Genomic DNA, 20,896 nt, shown 5'->3' with positions numbered 1-20,896 from the left:
ATTCCTATAGAAAGTATGAGCTAAACGATTATCTTCATTTAAACTTTCGCTCATTATACATACACATCATTGAGTGATTATTTAAGACCTGTGTAAGGTGTACCTAGCTCCAGTATTGAAAAGTCTAAATTCCAGTTATGGGGACAGGAAGACAAATTGTAAAGTGATGCATGGGATTTCAGGAATACATTCAGCGTGACACAGGAACAAGGTCATAGTGGGAAACGGGGCTTGCCGAGTTGTGGCTCATATGACTGGATGTTAATATTATGACACATATTGTTGCCATGCTAAATAGTTTGGATCTCAACTCCTTGTATGTGTAATGCCACTGAAGAATTTAACTATATTTTAAAGATATAGCTGTAATAGAATATAAAAGGGATGAAATACCAAAGGAAAATAAAATGTTATGTAATTCAAATGGCCAAATCTTGCGTGTATAGTAGTCACTCTCCTTATTCAAGAGGGATACATTCCAGGACCCTCAGTGGATGCCTGAAACCACAGATAGTACTGAACCCTATATGTATATATATATACACACACACATAGTATATATATGTATACTATATTTTCTCCTATAAATGCATACCTAGGATGAAGTTTAATTTATAAATTAGGCACAGTAAGAGATTAAAAATAACATATTAAAATACAACAATTATAATATACTGGAATAAAGGTTATGTGATTGTGGTCTCTCTCTAAATATCTCTGAAGGATATTTGAGATATTAAATATTATAATGTGCTTACCCTTTCACTTCCTGTGATGATGTAAGATGATAAAATGCTCATGTGATGAGATGAAGTGAGATGAATGACTGGCCTTAGCTTTTGCAGTTAGAGGTGCAAGAACAAAACTAGCACAAATTTCTTTTTCCTTCTTCCTAATTTCACAGAAGATTCATTCTGACTGTAGATCTTAGCAAGCTCGGCATATGACTTTTCTTTCTTTCCTTAAGTCAAGAACTCTCACCTTTTACTTAGACGAAGCGCTTTATGATGTCACTTCAGCAAGTTTAAATTGCCAACATCACTACTCTTGCACCTTTGGGACATTATTAAGTAAAAGAAGGGTTACTTGAACACAAGCAATGAGATACCATGACAGAAGATCTGTTAGGAGAGACACCTATTAAGTGACCAATGGACAGGTGGTAAAAAATCGTGTGGCTGTGTTGGATGATTTGTGTCTCAAGCAGGATGGAGAGGACTGGCATGTGATTTCATCATGCTACTCAGAATGCTGTGTAATTTACAATTTATAAATTGTTTATTTTTGGAATTTTCCATTTAATATTTTCAGACCTCAGTTGACTGCGAGTAACTGAAACCTCAGAAAGTGCAATCAATGGTGGATAAGGGGGTACCATGTAATTATTTCTTCTATTTTGTTGCTTGCAGCCAACAGTTTTTCTTTTCTTGTTTGTTTTTTTGGTGTTCAAAATCAAACTTCTCTTATTCTATGAGGTACAAAATAGATTTTAAAATACCCTTTTTAGTTTGTCAACTGCAAATTTAAATCCCATTTTCTCTTAAAGGAACTTGATAAACAGTTTGAAATGAAATTCTGAGTAAAAAAGGTAATGTACTTTTACTGCAGAAGCTGATGTTCTGCACTTGCTATTTCTTGTAATAATATATTTTCCTTGCCATTTGAATTTGAAGTATATGATGTACGTGTGCTCTTGTGTGCTTGTGTGTTGAGATTTTACTCATTCTTATTTATTTCTGGGTGTTGTGCACTAGAAATGCACTAACAATATTACCAACAACAAAGACCATTGCGATTTATCACTTGGTTTGGTAGGGGTAATTTCAATTATTAGTTATTTTTATAACTGTAAATTCCTTATTGTTTCATAAAAGGCAACTAATGATGGTTGTAGCTGTAATGGGACATTCTATTCTTCTCTGTTGGGGTGGACGCTAGTCAATGTTAGAAACTACAAACATGGTAATCAATCATTAAAATTCCCTTAAGTGATTAGAGTATTTTATGTTGGGTAAAGAAAATGAAACTTGCCCCCAAAATTCTCTGCTCTCGGGTCAGTCTGGTGATTCTGGCATTTGAAGGGTAGATGTAGAAGATAGGAGGAAGTAGCTGATGGGCCTGCTGCCACAGGGTTATTTTTCAGATAGGAGAGTCCTAGGTACCCAGATAACCTGGGCAGACTTTTTTGAGAGTACTTTAATAATACATTTCCTGAGAGAGGCAAATTAGAGCAGAGAAGACAAAACCAAAATTTGAATCCTACATAAGATAAAGGGAGGAGAGTAGTGACAGTCAAGAGAATTGAGAAACTCAAAAGATATTGAAGGTACAAATGTAGCTGCACAGGTTAGGATCTTGGTCGCAACAGGAGCTGGACACTTTCTATTGGTCAAGAACAGCAAAAAGTTGGATGTGCAGGACATGATGCATTATTATATATTTTGAACATGAATAATCTGCTCTAATGTACTATATTTCTCAAAATTTATTCTGTGGATCACTGCTTCCATTGTATTTTAAGAAATGTTACATGAAGTTAAGTTTTTGTGTTCAAATAAATTTGGGAAAAGCTTTGTTAAGTAACCTAACATACTATTCATTCTCGTAAGGATTTTCCAGAGTCTTTAATGTGCTAATGTATATTTTACTCCCATAGACGGGCGTATAGATTTCTGTGTATTCAAACCCATTTTACTATATAGCCTTTCTAATGGGGATATCTTGAGTATTATTATTTCATATAGAACCAACATACTCTAGAGAATGCACACACACGCACACACACCCCATACACATTATATATAATATACACATTATATATCATAGCTTTTAAATTACTATATGCATATATAATTATAAAAAAAGCTAAAACTTTTTTTTCAAAATGCTCAACTAATAGTATCATATTTGTATAGTAGTTAAAAAAACACATTTAACAAGGTGCTATTTTGTATGTTACCTCATTTAAGCTCACACCCACTCTGTGAGGGAGCTCATATTCTCAAATTAGAGATGAGGTAGCAGAGATCCAGAAAGCTTAATTGATTTGGCTAAGTCACAGCTCATGAGTAGCTGAGCCAAGACTTCAACCAAGATCTTTAACTTTAATGATTTATGGTTTTGTCCCACAGCTACCTAGGGATAAACAGGGCTTGCAATGGGCCCTTCCTTGCCTTTTTAAAAAATTTTTATTTTATTTACTACCCTGTGCGCTGTTCTGGCTAAGAAACAGAGGAAGCAGAGTGGAGTTGGGGATGCCTTTCTCATCTTTCTCCATTTGTGCTCTCATACAGTTTTCATAATTCATATTTTTGTTCTTCCTTCCCTTTACCCATAAAACTTTACTTCCATCACTTTTCCCAATAAGCAACTTCAAACTAAAGCATTCGCAGATACTACTGCTTGAACAGATTTGTGTTTTAATGGGGGCCTCTGAAAACACAAAACTTTACCTGCATGGTGACAGAGCTCTGGTACTCATCAGGAGGGATATCCTGCTGGGTAGGGGAGCTTTAGGAATCTCTCTACATGTGGTGTGCAGGCTGCTGCTCATGTTGTTTCTTTCTTGAGGCTCAGAACTGGCTGTGTCTGTCCCCTCTCAGGCAGGTGCTAGAGGTTGGTGGCAGTCCATTCCTTTGTAATTGCTAGTCAACCTAAGAGCTCCTGCTGTATTTTCCCCAAGGACATAATGCCAAGGTCTGGATCTCTGACCAAACATCTTCCTGCATTTCATACTCATCATCACTCCTTCCCTTGCCCCCACACATATCCTTCTGTAAACTAGCTTTCTTAACATCTATTTTATTAAATAGGTCTCCTTGGACCTTCAGAATTTCTAAGGCCATAGTTACAATCATAACAAGTATGTTTACCATTGAGATAAGTGTCCTAAATCAAAGTGTTAAGAGAAAATGAAGATGTGCAGTAGAATTTAACTTTAGTCCAAAATAGTTCTGCTCTTCGACCTAGATTCTAGGAAGTAATGTCTAAGCCTTTGGACATCATACTTGATAAGAGCATCTTTGTTTGCCTGGAGACGTTAGATCAACAGACAGTCTAATAATATTATTTGTGGTGGGGGCTCAACACGCACTTACAGTCTTAAATTGCATCTTGCTATGCCAGAAAGACCAACAGTGTGATTGAGGGTAGGGCTTTGGCTCCTGCCCTGATTGCTGGAAATGGAGACTGAAATAAACCACATGGATAGTCTATCAATCATGCCTATGTAATGGAGCCTCAGTAAAAACTCAACACTGGAGCTTGGGTAAACTTTCCTCATTGGCAATAGTCTATGCATACTGTCACATATTGTTACCATAAAAGTAATGCATTCTGTCTCCATGGGACGGACAGACAGGACAATGGAAGTTCCACTTTTGGTAACTGCTGTATTCTACCCTATACACTTCTTTCCTTGGCTGATTTTAATGTGACCTTTTAGTGAGTTCTATGAGTCTGTCTAGCAAATTATTGAAATTAAGGGCTGTTTTGCGAATGCCCAGTCTTGCAGTTGGTGTCAGAAGTGAGAGTTGTCTCTTGTGGGAACTGTTCCCTCTGATTTCTCAGTTGACCCAAATTCTCACAGAAGGCAAGTCCCTACACTCTTTTCCTCTCCTTCAAGATTAAAGTGCTCTGAGTGTCTGTTTTGTTTCCTTGTAAGTATGGAACACAGAGAAAATTAAGTAGCACTCTGTGGCTTCTCACCTGGTCAGGATGATACTAGATGAGGGCTTTCCGCATTATTGTTGAAGAACAACAATGTCTGGACTGCCTCAATAGTTTGAAAGTGATGGCTTAACACACCCATTTATTGAATCCGATGGCAAACCACAGAAGACAAGCAAAAAAATACTGTTATTATAATCTGTTATTGCTGAAGAACACTGGAGATTGGGGGGTGTGGGGGAGTAGGAGAATAAAGCACATGAGACCTGAAGTTTTAAGAGCCTGCCTGCATCTTGAGTGAACATTTGTTGAAGTCATTGTAATGGTATAAAAATGGTTCTCAGACTATATGCTAAAGAATATTTAACGACTGGAAATGTGGTTATGTAACTTAACTAAAGGTCTTTTTTCCCATTTTGACAGAAAAGATGATATGTTTTGTTCTGTTGAGAGTTCTAGTGACCCCTGCTTAGCTTTCATTTATCACGAGTAATCTTCTCCCGGATACTGCAATTGCTGCAATGTTGAGATGCTTATATTACATCAACCTTGGAGAGGGGTCAAAATAAATCTGTGAATTAAGCAAGGATACATTACAGCTGGCTGAAAAGTGTGTCAGGAATACCTGAAGAGAAAAATAAAACTATTTTTTCCCCGTGTACAAGTTGTTGTGGCTCCTTGTCTGTCTACTTGGAGTTTAGTAAAGAAATTCTGTGTTTCATCTTAATTCTAATGTGGGTAAGTAGAGTAGATAAAGCATATGTTTGCAGCTGCTCTGGGGTTACTCACATATACTAAGGAAGGACTACTCAGATAAAGCATCAGCTGTGATAATCTCCGTTTACACAGAAACAAAAACATACAACGAAAACCTCAGATAGCTTGACTACACAAATATATGATTGGCAGTGGGTTAGAGAAAATTCTGAACATCAGGTAAACCCAATGGTAACTTCATTGTTAATTTAGGGAATTATGGATAAATGCAGATGGTGCCTATAGAGAAAGTTGTGTTGCAAAAGGATGCAAGAAAAGGAATGAGAAAGATGGACATTAACATTGAAAGGAAGCAAATCAAGCAGAGAACTTATATTCAAGGAAATGAATAGAAATAAAAACTAAGGCAAAATGTGCTAATAATATAAGAAATATAAAAGTTGGTATATTTGGCATGTCTTGAAAAATCTGATTCAAAGTCTCTTTTGTTGATATTTTTCTCATTTAGATAGTTTTATTTTATGGCTATGGACAATTAAAGAAGGATGAAGTATTTTCTGTGAGTAATTTCTCAATAATTTTTTATCACAAGCTGTGATTAAAATTTTATATATACATTAGGGAAAATACTATACTTTAGGGTGAAGAATCCTTTTTCATGGCCAATTAACAAATAAGAAAATTTATGTAACAAAAAAATTAAAGCTGAAAAAATCAAATAGTTTAATAAATATGATATTATAGGTGATGTTTTGCATGATTCAGAATCACTTATGTACTAAAAAGGAATGAAGAAGCCTTTAATGAAATAGACAAAATAAACTAGGAATGGACTGCTTAGTCACTGACAAGATTATACTTGAACAAAGGTAGCTCTACTGCTCTTTGAAGATGCTATATGTTCATTTATTTATTCATCAATGCGTTCAGTTTATTCATTAATTTAACAAATCGTTGTGCTAGACACTTGCCTAGATCTTTGATCACAAAAGTGAGATGATTTTAATGGTTATAAGAAATTTTCTTGATGGCTAATAGAAATGGTTAAATGCCTTTCTGAAGCTTTATTATTTTGTTTGGCATAAGCTAGGAGTAAATATTTCTTGCCTTTTAAAATATTTTGAAGTATTTCTAAAATATTTGTGACCTTAAGGTTATATTTTTCAGAAAATGGGAATATTCTTCAAACATTCTGGATCAATTGTATATTACTACAAGGGAATAATAAAGATTAAATTCAAGAAAAATAGTGATGACAGCAACCAAACAACTTTTCAAAAATCAAGGCAAGATGGTTCCCATTGTACCCAAAGATCCATTGTTGCTATACTGAAAAATTTTCCTGTTTAAAAAGATATTGTCATATTTTTCCTACCCTTTTATGTAGAAATGTAGTGTATCCTATCTTGGCCCTGTTAAGTCCTGGAAAAAGTAATCAGGTTGGACAGAAAATAGGCTTCTAAGACATTTCTGTATTTAAACTGCATGATGGTTCTCCAACTGTGGTTTATCTCTTTTGTAAAAATACCGCCGGTGAGAATCATCTGGAGATCAGTAAGTAAGGCCCAATATTGTGATTTAAAGCAGCCCTTTACATTGAAGGCAGTATTTTGATATCTAACCATTAACAACATGACTGCATATGGACCATTTACCTGGTTATAACACCATTTTTGCTGAGCAAAAAGAAAATGGATGGAATTCAGTTTCAGAGGCTTAATTAACATGGCTACTTCTTCAATTTATTTGTTTATTTATTTATTGGCATGATATTGAGCCCTACTTTATCTGTACCTTTTTTAAACCAGAAAAATAACTTTCTTCCTAAGGAAGTTGGTTTATTTTCTTCATTGAAGATGTACAGCCAGATTATGAATGACCACGTGGTAGGAGTGGCTTAAAGGAGATTGCAATATTAGAATGAATAGTAGGAAAAAAATAACTTTTAAGATCTCTTCAAAGTCTAAGGGTCTATGATCTCTAGATTGTGATTTTGACGGCAGGACTGAATCTTAGCATCTCCATCTCTAGCCCCTGGCAAGGGACCTAAAACAAACTGTGCTTTAAATATGTGTGTTGAAGGAGTGAATTAATGGATTAATCAGACTTTCATTTAACTTGTTCATTGATTGTTGTGCAGCTTTCAGTTTCAGACTGTAAAGGTGGGCTTAAAAGGCATTTTATTTTTCCTTGAGCCATCATATCAGTGGTTTGGGTTGGTGTCTCACTATGAACAGGACTGTAGGCCCATGACTCTCTGATCAGCTCAGCTGGGCTTTTTCCAGGGATAGATAGCTTAGTTTCATATCATACCCCCAAACTCAGTCAATAACATTATCTTTTGAGAAATAAACCTTTTTATTCAAATAAAACATTTATATAAACCAGTGACTAACATTGGCAAATGTTTTAAAAAATATAAAAGCTGAGGAGCAAACAAAACAAAACAAAACAAAAAACTCCTAAAGAAATATAAATATTTAGCTTCAAATTAAATGCCATCACTAAATTTCAGAGGAAACTAATCACTACCTAATCTCACTCCTGTATCCTCCCAGGGATTAAGTAACCAATTTATTCCAAAATTTTTCGAAGTTAACAATCTTCCCAGCTGCATTCATGGCTTCACAGTGCTTTGGGGCTACAGAGCAACTTGGGCATCAAAGCTTTTGTATCAGACTTTGATCCTTCTCTTCAGGTTAGACCTTTCTCTGCCTGTTTGCAATTTCTCAAAGAGAAGGCATTAATAATTTGCCATCGGAAGGCTTCCAATGTTGTTGTCTTGTTTCTTTGTCTACTCTGCAACTTCTGCTTTCTCACAAAGAGAAAAAGCCTGTTTTGACACCATGTGCTTGGCTTTAGCAGCTTGGAGGAGGATTACAGAAGCACTCCTGCCGCCTTCTCTAGCATGACTCCCTTGTGTTCGCATTCTCACTCTACTTGACCTGTTTCTCTTACCTAATTCCTAACCCCTGTAGCCAGCAGTTGTGAAGTTACTTTGCATTGAATTAAGACTCTATTTTTTTTTTTTTTTTTTGGTTAACAATTCTTGCATGTTTTCAGCTGTTGTCAGGGACAGTTTGTCAAGCCAGACAAACTGGCTTAAAAAAAAAAGAAAAAAAGGGAAGAAGTCTGATTTTTCTTTTGCCTAGAAACATTTTAAGCAGAATATAACTAAGTTTTATAATGCAGATCTAGTGGGTTACTAAACGGTAATTCTGGATGACACTTTCTTCATTGTGGGCCTCAGTGTATATTTATTGTTGAGTAAAAAATGAGAATGAGAATCTCAGATGCTTGCCTAATTTCCTTTTACTGATCTTAAAGTGAAACCATTGGGTTGAAATAAGGGAATAATATGTATTTATCGTTTATGCTTCTTTTGTATTCTTCCAAAAATGATCTTGGTACTTAGATGGAATTCTAATGGACATTTAAAAATGAGATCTTTTTCCACATTGTCTTATTTCAGACTGAAAATAGTTGGATGCAAATCTTCTTAGTATAAATTTGCCTTTGATGTCATTGTTTCATAGTCTAGAGGTGTCCTTTTCATATTATATCTTCTGGAACACTGGTGTTTGGAAAGATATTTTCATTTCCTGAGCTGTTTTGTTTAGAGGACTCTGGTCTACCAGATGCCCCTGCTCCATAGTTGCTTACAAAATGCCTGTATGTTTTGAATGTGTATGTCTGTGTTCTCAGGCATAGACTTTGGAAAGCATCTCTGTTCTGACCACCCTAGCAGCATTCATTATTTTCAGTTCTGCCCCTTTTGGAGGTCTCGCCACAATGAGGCATATGTACAAAACATTTGCTAGTTACTGTTGACAATTTAAATGTGTGCCAAAGTTCTGTAATTGAAGTATTTCTTTAATTCTGTGTTGTATGGAAAACATGCCTTATCCAACATTGCAAACATAATTTTATATTTGAAAACAAGAGGGAAACAGACATATTTTGAAGGTGAGATGTTTTAAAAAGATGAACCAAGAGCTTTATTTGAAAAAGTTAGTCAAAGACATGAAAGGAAAAAGTCTGCCAATTTTGTTTGTGGTTCTTCAAAGCTATTTTTCCTGGCTGGTCGCAGTTGCAAAAGGATTGATTAATCATGCTGAGTGGCTTTATATTTTCTGTATTGAAATGGATGAGTATCAGGCATAAGTTTAAAAACAGATACAATAGAGCCAGCCCATTGCTATAGTTTATTTTAATCTAAACCCCAGGTAGCCTCCAATTTCATGTATAATAGTTAAAATGTATCAGTTGTTTACCACATAATATGTTAGGGTTTTAGAAGACAGTAGAGCATTTTTCTTCTAATCAAAGAGAGCATTTTTCTTCTAATCAAATGGAAAAGAGATACGGAGTATGATCTTGGTGTATTTACTCCGTATAGCAGCTCTATGAAAAATGTATTTTCTCATCATCCCTATTTCAGAGATGAGAAGATGGAGGCAAGGGGCAATTAAATAAATTGCCCAAGGTCAGTGTAAGTGTGGGTAATGAGATTTAAATGGAGATCCCATGATCTTACCATTTTTCTGCCTCTTTGACCTGAGGCTGTGTGAATTGGAGTTTGCAATTGACACTGTTATATTTCCTGTCTCATAGTGCTGTTGTCATTCATCCTTGCTAGAGGTCCCATGTTTCACTGGATAATGCAAATTCACCTTTTCTCTTGCCTCTGGCCTTTAAAATGACACCCAGCCAACAGGAATATCTTCTATAGACTGGAAGAGCTGTTTCAGGGTTTTTTTTCACATTATAAATCATAGTTAGTGCCATTTATCAGAAATAGTTTTATTGCTTGAAAGTGCACTTGCCACAGATTCCAATGCTTTATGGGACCTGTTTACAAGTGAGGATCTTCTGTCATTTTTCACTCTCTTTAAAAAGGAAACGGAAAAATCGTGATTGAAAAATCATCACCCAGTTAAGTTCCGGTGTTAATAGTCCATCTTGAAGAAGCACTCTCAAGTTTCTGAAACTTCTGCAGCTGTTCATTCAAAGATGCAGGGAGATAGACAGTGCACAAAATAGCAAACAAAGGCACTGCAGCCTGCTGGAGAATTGGGATTTCATTGTGTGTGTCTAAAGTAAACGAATTCAAGAATAACCACTTGAAAAGGAATTCTCCCTTAATGTCTTTGGTGCGAAAATGTGCTCAGATTGTACTGACTCTGAAGAGTGAGACTCAAAGAAGTAAATTACTTTCTAGCTACTAGCTTTCAATTGCCACTGGCTCAGAGTGCTAGCTAACCTTGCAAAAGTGGAGAAGAGAAGAAAGTAGTTTGCATTTATCTCCTGATCAAAATGGAAGAGAGAGAGTGAGTGAGATACCATCGTGTCACAGAGATTTCTGATGGCAGAAGTTTATAAATAGTCATAAACATCTCATTGCAAGTCTCAACAAGAACCACTTAAATGTTCTGTATACATTTTTCAGGCAATTTTTATTTGGAATAAAGAGTCTAGGAAATGGATTTGAGGTGTGAAAACTGATGTTTATAGAGAGTAAACTGTTTTCTTTGAAGGCCTTTCAAGTATGTATTCAGCAGTCATGTAATTATGTAAATTTGTCTTGGACAGTTAAGGCAGTCAGAAGCCAGTACTAATGAAATGCTCAGTTATAGATTCAACCATGGTCTGGGCCAGTGTGTTTCAGCCAAAGAGAAGCCTTTAGCAAGGCCCAGGAAGCATCTCTGAGGCTTCCCTGCAATTTGTTGAGCTTCTTTGGTCACAAGGGGACTGGGCACATGAAAGTCAAAGCTTTTCCCAGAAAACTTGCCTGAACTGCATGGCAGTTGCATCCTCTGTGTCTCAAATGGATAGAACTGAATATAATACACATTTTGGAAGGAAGAGGGCTGTTGTTTTTTTCACAGTGAATCTGAGTATGGTCGAATGTGTATGGAATAAGCAGTGAGGAATATCTTTATGATGTGAAATGGTTTGAATGAGTTTAAGAAATCTGTGATTTCATTCACAAAATCACTCCAAGGAATTGTACACTTTTTGAATTGCTGCTACTTTTCTCCCATCTGTAAAATGGAGTCAATAATGTCTAGTTTCAGGATTGTGGAAAGGAATATATAAGATACTGTCTGGGGAGCACCTGCTCCAGTGTCAGGCAGATAGTAAGTACCTGATATGGTTTGGCTCTGTGTCCCCACTCAAATCTCATCTCAAATTGTAATCCCCATATGTTGAGGGAGGGGCCTGTAATCCCCATGTGTCCAGGGAGGAGGTGACTGGGTCATGGGGGCAGTTTCCCCCATGCTGTTCTCATGATAATGAGTGTATTCTCATGATAGTGAGTTCTCATGAGATCTGATGAGATCTCTCTCACCTGCTGCCATGTAAGATATGCCTGCTTCTCCTTTCGCCCTGATTATATGTTTCCTGAGGCCTCCCCAGCCATGCGGAACGGTGAGTCAATTAAAGCTTTTTTTCTTTGTAAATCACCCAGTCTCGGGTTTTTTTATTTAAAAAAAAAGCTTTTTTATAGCAGTGTGAGAATGAACTAATACAGTACCCAATAATGATAGCTATTATTATTATTTTCAGGAGCATCCAAGAACTATTAGTATTAACTAGAATAAACAAACAGTACCTTGAAGTACTGATATAAATTAATGAAAACACTAGCTATAATTTATGTATGACTTTTCTCCATTTCTGCTTTCTCTCCCTTAGCAGACATTAATACAATTCATAGAATTCCTTCTGGTGGAGTCCAGTTTTGGCTCCAGGATCCTCCTGAACAGCATCTTGAGATTAGGGAATGAGTTCAGGTTTATAGGCTGTAAGATTTTCAGGCCCATCTTAGTACAGCATTTTATTTTTTTTTCCGTGAAATCAACTCTTCAGCAACTCACTATTATTTTTAGTCTTTCTAACTCCTATTGCATTTTTATTTCTGTTATTTGCCCCCTGAATTATGGACTGAATTGTGTCTTCCCCAGTTTATACATTGAAGACCTCCTCTCCTCCATTGTGACTGCATTTGGAAATAGGGCCTAAAAGGAGGTAAGTTTAAATGAGGTGATAAGAGTGGGTCCTGATAGGCTAGGATTAGTGTCCTTATCAGAAGAGACATCAGAAATCTTGTTCTCTTCATGTGCAGCAAAGAAGAGGTTTGTGAGGCAGGATGGTGGCTACTGGCAAGTCAAGAAAAGAGGCCTCAGAATGAAACCTGCCTCGCCACCACCGTAATCTTGGACTTCTCCACCTCCAGAACTGTGAGATACACATTTCTGTTGTCTTAGCCACCTAGACTGTGGTATTTTTTTGTGGGAGCCTGAGCTGACTAATATACCCTCCCATATCTATGGTCAGTAGTCTGGTGGTCTGAATCTTGTCCTCCTGACAATGCTTTGAGCTTGAGATCATGTCTTGTATGTCTTTGCTTTCCTCATGGTATATAGTTGACACTGAAAAGTTCATAGTTTGTGACCAGATCTTTGCTACATTTTGTTCACTAACTCAGGAAATTATGTAACCAGTTTTGGAAAACTTATTATATGAAGTAAAAGTTTTAGTGCCAAAATTAAATTATCTAGAATATGTATTTTATTAACTATTCTGAATAACTGGCATGTTATTATAAAATACTGAGACAGACTAATCAAGAGGGACATGATAATTTTTTGAATGTTGTCATTTTCTAGTTTCCAGATAGGCACATGTGCCCAAGACACAGGGGCAAAGCTGACAATCTCAGCGTCTTCTGGCACATTTGAGTGCCAGCAGTAATTCTGGTTAGTGACAGCTGAAATTAGATCCCAGGTTGCTTGACTCTAAGTTGAGGCTTCCTGGAATGCCAATAAAGGCTATGCTCTGACTTCATTCTGTTCTGCTGGAATTTCCACTTGCTGAATTTGATGGAGAAAACCATCCCCACGAAAGTAATGCATGAGTCTTTAAATGGCTGTGTGTCTTAGTCCTTATTAATGCAGATGAGACTTTAATGACTTACTGAGCACTTAATATTTGCCAGGCACTATTCCAAGTTTTTGTTTTTTTGCATATAAACTGCTTATTTAATTTCTGTAATGTATCCACAAAGTAGATACTATCACTATTTGAAGCTGAGGTACAGAGTGGTTATGCCAGTTGCCCAAGATCACACAGATAGTAAGTAGAAAAGCCTGGATTCAGTTTCAGACAGCCTGATTCCAGAGTCCAAGCCCTTCACTACTGCATTTTGTGTCTCTCTGGTTGAGTACAAGTCCCAGAGGACTTATCTTTGATTGGTTTCATTAGCAAACCAACATTAGCTAATGCTCCTTGCTGCTCTGAATGCTGGTGAAAAGCTGGCAACAGAAGATAAGATAATTATTTTCTGGAAGATGAGTATTACATATAATGACTGTGTCATCCTTTGATTCAAGGCAATAGAGTGTAGTGGTTAAAATTGTTCTGGAATTAGACTTTGTGATGTTTTAGCTGAGTCCTCAGATTTCCAGTTGGTGACTTTGGAAGATTATTTATTCTCTCTTTACCTTAATTTCTTCAGTCTATACAATGAATAAGAGGAACAGTTCTTACCTCATAGGGTTATGGAGTGGTTAAATGAGTATCTATATAAATTACTTGACTCAGTGCTTCACATGTACCAAGCACCCAATAAACAACCACCACATCACTGCCATCATCATCACCACCATCAAAGTGATTTGGCAGAAAGGTATCCATGCTATAATACCTAGCAGCCAGTTATATTCGTTATTCATCTTAATGTGAGTGGGATAAGTCAATCATAAAGTTATCTAGGATTGAGTGGACTTTTTCTAGACCTGGTTATCCAAACTATCTATATGTGGATCTATATCTACATACATATTGAACATGATGAATAATTAATGACCCCAATGATGATCCTGAGTACTGAATAAGAGGCAAGGGACATTTATGGAATATTTTAGATGTGTTTTTATTAAATGTTTTATTTAGGGCATGAAAGTTTAGAACCTGTTTATACACCTTAATTTCTTTTTTTGGCCTAGGTTGGTTCATTCCCAAAGGATTCCACATAAAACCCATTTTACCTTTTATCTTAATACACTACCATTTTAACATCCAATTATAATATAGATTAATCAGTTAGATCACAAAAACATGCAGAAAGTCAGGAGGGCATGATTTAGCCACTAGTTCCAGATGCAGCTTGCTGGGGAGGAGGACCCAAGAGTTTTGCAGACTTCCTGCCTTTATGCCTATCAGTTTTGCAGTCTTAGGAAGATTGCTTAACCTTTCTCAACCTGTTTTGTCACAGTTAAATGGAGACTGTAAATCTCACCTTGTAAGGTTAAAATGAAGATGATGCTGAATGCAAAACACCTGGTACACAAGAGGCACCATATTCAAGTATTTACAGAGAATCTGCTATAAATCTGTGCTGTCATTCAGAGATAGTGAATATTCTTATGATTTAAAATAAATCTCAATGTCATGCCCCATGCTGTTAAAACACAACCATCTCATTGCCAATAAAATAATTTAAAAAGATTATAGGTATTTTGTAGCACAGTCAGTGGAGGAGAGTTGTGCTTCCTTAAAACATCTAGACTTGGACATATCTAAGTTCTGGTAAAAAGATATAGAAATAGCCAAAGGTATTGGTACACAATGAACCTTAAAGCCTAAGCCTTGGAAAAAATATTAATATGGAGGGAAAAGTCTCAAAAATTACTGATACATATCATCCAGATGAATGACCAAGATGAATATGGGACATGTTAAAATATGGGATTCAGAGGCTGAGTTCAGTAGCTCATGTCTGTAATCCCAGGACTTGGGAGTCCGAGGTCAGTGGATCACTTGAGGTCAGGAGTTTGAGACCAGCCTGGCCAACATAGTGAAACCCTGTCTCTACTAAAAATACAAATATTAGCCGGGTGTGATGGTGCATACCTGCAATCCCAACTACTGGGGAGGCTGAGGCAGGAGAATTGCTTGAACCCAGGAGGTGGAGGTTGCGGTGAGCTGGGATCATGTTATTAAACTATAGCCTGGATGATAGAGTGAGACTCTGTCTCGAAGAATAAAAAATGAGATTCAGAAGACCAACAGCAGGTGATAGCTGACCAAAATGTCAATAGATAAATAGGAATCAGAGCAGATCCTGGACAGAAGTGTGTCCTCTGAGCTAGGCTTGCTTAATGAGGTAATGCCTGATATTCATAGCTGAACTCTGTTACCTTCTCTGTGAGGCTTGCCAAGGGCTTTCTATCAAAATGTTACCCCCCCAATCTCTGCCACTGCTCACAACCCTTGTCCTCCATGCAACTTCATTACTTCCTGAGCATTTGACACTGTCTCTTATACTGTGTATCTTGTTTATTGACTATTTACCCCAACAGAATGGAAACGTCTTAGGGATAGGAATTTTTGTTTATTTTGCTCACTTCTGATACCTCAGTGCTTAGAAGAGTACCTTGCATATAGGAAGCATTCAGTGAATATTTGTTAATGAATGAGTGGTGTTACAGTTTGTATTTGTGTAATTCTTAGTTATTGTAAGCATATATTCCATTTAGGTAAACTATTGATAGTCCATTGCCTCCTGTAGATTTAGTCATTTTCAGTAAGTCTATTCTTAACCCTACAAAGTTCTTTTGGAAATTCCTAAGGAAAATGTGTTAACTGATAGACTAAAATCCTGATATTCATAATTCCTGTATCCAGAGTAGGCAGACCAGGTAAAGGCCCCTCCTACCAATGGTGCCTAAAAAAATGATTATTTTAATAGACTCTGACCATGTATACACAATAACAAGCCATATTTGTTTCATTTATGGATAAGTATAAATATTAGCCTATAATATCAAAGGATATTCTCCAAATAAATAAGGAATAATTATTGGACATAGTTTTCCATCAAGCTTTCTGAGGTTGCCAAAGTTCTGCTTATGCTGTAAGTCTGTAGAACTCACATCTCCTATCATGGCGGAAGTATGTGCAGCAGATTGTCCTGTGTGACTCCAGATCAAGCCTGTGTTCCTTGAAGTTTCCTTCTAGGACACTTTCTTCTATAACATTAAATTCAGTTATGCTGTAAGTACTTTAAATATCATTGCCAGTGCTTCCTACAAAAGATAAGTTTTTCCTTCATAATACATAAGTAAAAGAAAAAGCATATTAAATTCTTAAAGGAAATTTTTCTCATATCCAAGAACATGTATTTTTGATTTGATAATGTGTTTTAATGAAAAAGAATTCAGTGAACAGTCACTGTGGTAGGCAAACAGTCATTTATGGCTTCCCAAAGTGTCCACGTCCCAATCCTCAGAAGCTTTGAATATCTTACCTTGGATAGCAAAAGAATATCTTACCTTGGATAATCACATTGTAGACATGATTAAGTTTAAGGACCTTGAGATAAGGAGATTTTCCTAAAATATCTGGGTGCATACAATCTAATAATTTGAATCTTTAAAAGTGGAGATTTTTTTCCCCATATCACCCATAAAGAGGGTGATATGAAGATGTTGTGCTGCTGACTTTGAAGATGAAGGAAGAGAGCAACTCACCAAAGAATACAGGCAACCTATAGAAACTGGAAAATAACCAACTGAAAACCAAATTCTCCTTTAGAACCTCCATAAAGGAAACTCTGCCTTGCCCTGCAGACAGGTTGATTTTAGCCCAATGAGACCCATTTAGGATTTCTTACCTAAAGAGCTATAAGATAATATACTTTTGTTATTTTAAGCCACTAAGTTTGTGGTGATTTGCTACAACAGCAATGTAAAATTAATATAGTCACTGGCTGTTGAATAAACAATACTCGTCTTATTTATTTTAAAACTTTGTTCTGTAAAACAACTGTTAGACTTGTGCAAGTAAACAGGTTATTAAGAAAATTTTTCTTGCTCTTAATGTCATACGAATTAAGTGGCTTAAAGTGTATTTTGAACTAAGTATTTCTATGGGTGACACTGTAATTTAAAAATCAGATAATTTTGAAATATTTGAACTATGACAGATTATCTTACAGTCATTTAGGACATATTTCCTTTGCATTCTTAGTCCAAACACTATGAAATCTCTTTGGCATTTTTTAGTGGGTACATTTCAATGTTTGACTTGTTGGCTTACGTCTTGTTTACAGGCGCTGGAGTTAATTTTTCATGAGTGATGAATTGTCAGTTAACATGAGCTTTTGCAAGTGAAATTTGAAACTCTACTAACTGTTGAGCATAATATTAATGTGTATTAGGTCAAATGGCTAAACACAATGCATTGGCACTGATTCAACATCCTAATGATCCAACTGCATTCCTTTGCATGAATAGTAGTATTTATAGTAGTTTAATTCATAGTATTCTTTAGCTCTGAGTTTTGTTTAATCTAAGAAGGCTAGTGAAGTTAATTATGTTGTCTAGAAATGGAAAAAGAAATCCACCAACAACCACTAAGATTGCTGCTAATGTTGATATGATTGAATTCATAGTAGAGGCAGCTGGATTTAATTATCAGTTTGCAATGTTGCGGTTTCAGCAGCAGTTGCTGAGGAATGGATAACGCAAGTAGCCTTCAAAGCCACTCACATTAGAGATAAAAACCTTGTCATTCAGTCAGACAGCTGACTGAACAAGTATTAAAATGAACAAAGATTTCCCAAGGGAGGTTGCAGACTAAGGTTTGGTTTTGTCTCCTTGGCTTCAATTCAAATATGTCAGACACATAGGATTTTTCTCTTTTCTAACTTAAAGTGTTAGCCATTTGTAGCATTAGAGGTGGGTTTGGGGAATAGGTTGAGAGTGGGGGCATTTAATGGCAATTATATAAATCTTTGGTTAGCTAATTACTCCACTCTATTCAGCTCATTTATGGGGAGAAATGTAGAAAAGAATCCCCAGGTTCTAATTATTTTAGCAGTGTTACCTAAGTACTAACTTAAATACTTCCACAGCTATGACTGAGTTTGCTAAGAGCAACAGTGGTGACTGGTAGCAGAAATCAAATATTTTCCCTGTAAATCAGGTTTTCTCACAGCAACACTATTGACATTTTGAGCCAGATAATTCTCTGTTGGGGAAGGGTGGGGGCTGTCCTTTGCATTACGTTCAGCAGCATTTCTAGCCTCTGTGTGCGGAATGCTAGAGCACTCCCTCCCTGTTGTGAAGGCTAAAAATGTCTCTAGATATCGCCAGAAGTCCACTGTGGGAGGGGGTGCAAAATTCTCCTCACTGAGAACCACTGTCTGAGAGGAAACATGTAAATTACTCTTGGAAGGTACAAGTTTCTCATTCTAACAAGCTCTTGGTGTTGTCACCTTGCTATTCCATAAAAATGGCAGTTCCTGTGCTTAGTATCCCCAAGAGAATGGAATACTTGCAGGAAATACTAACATCTTAGAGTTTAAGTGGGTGTGTAACCGCACAGACACTCCTGACCTTTATACATCAGCTTTGTTTGCTTTTACAAATAATATCTTTATGATATTTTAGACTGAACATTCAGAAGCATTATGTCTCTCAACATAAATTCTATAGTTGTAGCTGCTTCTCTGCACAGCAGTACTTCATCCTGTAGGAAGCAGCCCTTTAGCTACATAAGATATGAAACAGCAGGATGCAATAAGAAACGAATGAATCTTTAATGAATAGTTTTTAATAGAAGTCACATTGTTTTAATAATGGGGAAGATAACATGGCATTAGTGCTGGCAATTAATTAAGGAATTCTTGCCAAGATAATTGGTAATCATTTTCTTAATTTCTTTGTGTGATTCAATAAATACATTTTGTGGGTTTTTTTTTTTTTTTTTTTTTTTTTTTTGAGTGTGATAGCATTAGCTGACTGAATTGTAGCTCTCTTTGCACAAAGGTTACAGTTACCAAAATGTTCAGGGAATTTGTCCTGCATTGTGTTGACTAATATATCTAAAAAATAGTTAAAGATTTGCCTGTTTTTAAAAGTATGATGCAAAATAAAACACAGGTAGCAGAAATCAAATATTTTCCCCGTAAATCAGGGTTTCTAAACAGCAGCACTATTGACATTTTGAGCCAGATAATTCCTTGTTGCGGGGGCTGACCTGTGCATTATGTTCAGCAGCATTTCTGGCCTCTATGCGCTGAATGCTAGAACACCCCCTCCCAGTTAGGTCCATTTGCTAGATCTTGGTATATTTTTATAGCCTGTCACCTCAAAACCCCCACCTAAAGAACACAGGAGTGCACAGATGTTATCACACTCAAAAAAAAAGAGAATGAGCCAGGAAATCTGAATTGTGTTCCTGGCTTTCTCACTTATATGACCTTGAACAGGCTGAGATTTACTCTTCTTGTTTTCCTTATATACATTAGGCAATAAATCACCCCCCCCAATCCCTCATAAAATATTATCAGGATTAATTAGAGAATTCATTTGAAGTGTTTTGTGAGCTTAGAAGAAAAGCACTATCAGTAATACAAGATATTACTCTTTTTTTTCTTCCTGCTCTTCTCTGTGCTATGCAGCTCTGCTTCCCCAGTCTACTCTCATCTATCCATTTAGCTGCTGGGGGTTGATTAAACTGTTACTCACACTCTTTCCCAGCTTGCATTAAAGGAACAGTATTAGATTTCATTTTGTTGAGAGATTTAAACACTACCATGTCTGACAGATTTTGAATTCACCTCTTAAATGCATTCCTACAGGCCCCAGTCACAATATCAACAAAGTTGAAAACACCAACTTTATTTCTTAGTCACCTTGAATAAAAATGATGCTGTTTATTTTTTAACACGTTTGAAATATTCTGATACAAACACTATCAGTTCTGATGGACTTCAGTAATGGGAATAGTGTCTGTGCTATATTTTTATGGAAAACTTATTTCTAACAGTTCTCTTTTTTTGTAAATCTAATTGCTTTTGGTTCACCAAGAATTCATGGGCAATTGCTTTTCTCACTATTACAAATATATTGCAAGTGGAGTTTTATATTCAGGGTTGCTGACCTGAATCTGTTTTCCTTCACAGTAATCTTGTGCTGTTTCCAAGCTTAGGAAGGCTGACAGAGTTTGAAAAGACAATATTCATCAGTCAGACTGTGGGTGCTGCTTTTGCATCTTTTATACGTAATTGTCAAAACATTCTATTAATACCCAACTACAGGCCAATGCATGAAAATATAATCGGAACATTGCAGAAGTGATGCAGAGACAAACAGGAACTTGAAACTGTTCCTCATTTTTGACCCCAATTTACTGCTATCCCACACAAATTTGGTGTTCTCAATTTCTGAAGAAATTATCTATATCAGACCTGCAGGCTTATGGTCCAGAGGTTATGGGAAATGTCACTTTATATTAAAAAAGAACCCACCTCAAACCTGGCTTTGTGCTTTGCTCCTTGCATTAATAATGATGTCTTTCCAGCTCTCATTCTGCTTTTCAGTCCTGGGGGACACATATTTTAATTTTTTATTGGCTGTGGTAGAGTTTCAGCAGATTCATAGGAAGCGCTTCCCATATGCTTCCTGATCCATGCAACCAGAGGGTACAGAGGGGTGTG

The 20,896-nt window shown here is 36.5% G+C and overlaps 1 protein-coding gene across 1 annotated transcript in view; it reads left to right on the top strand.

Annotated features, from left to right (window-relative positions):
• Positions 1–20,896, top strand: part of LOC113224940 (EGF-like and EMI domain-containing protein 1) — a 608,761-nt gene that overhangs the window by 70,715 nt on the left and 517,150 nt on the right. The window lies entirely within an intron of this gene.

Source organism: Piliocolobus tephrosceles, chromosome 2, assembly GCF_002776525.5.
Source record: "Piliocolobus tephrosceles isolate RC106 chromosome 2, ASM277652v3, whole genome shotgun sequence".
Lineage (NCBI taxonomy): Eukaryota > Metazoa > Chordata > Mammalia > Primates > Cercopithecidae > Piliocolobus > Piliocolobus tephrosceles.
This window is presented reverse-complemented; position numbering and strand designations above follow the sequence as displayed.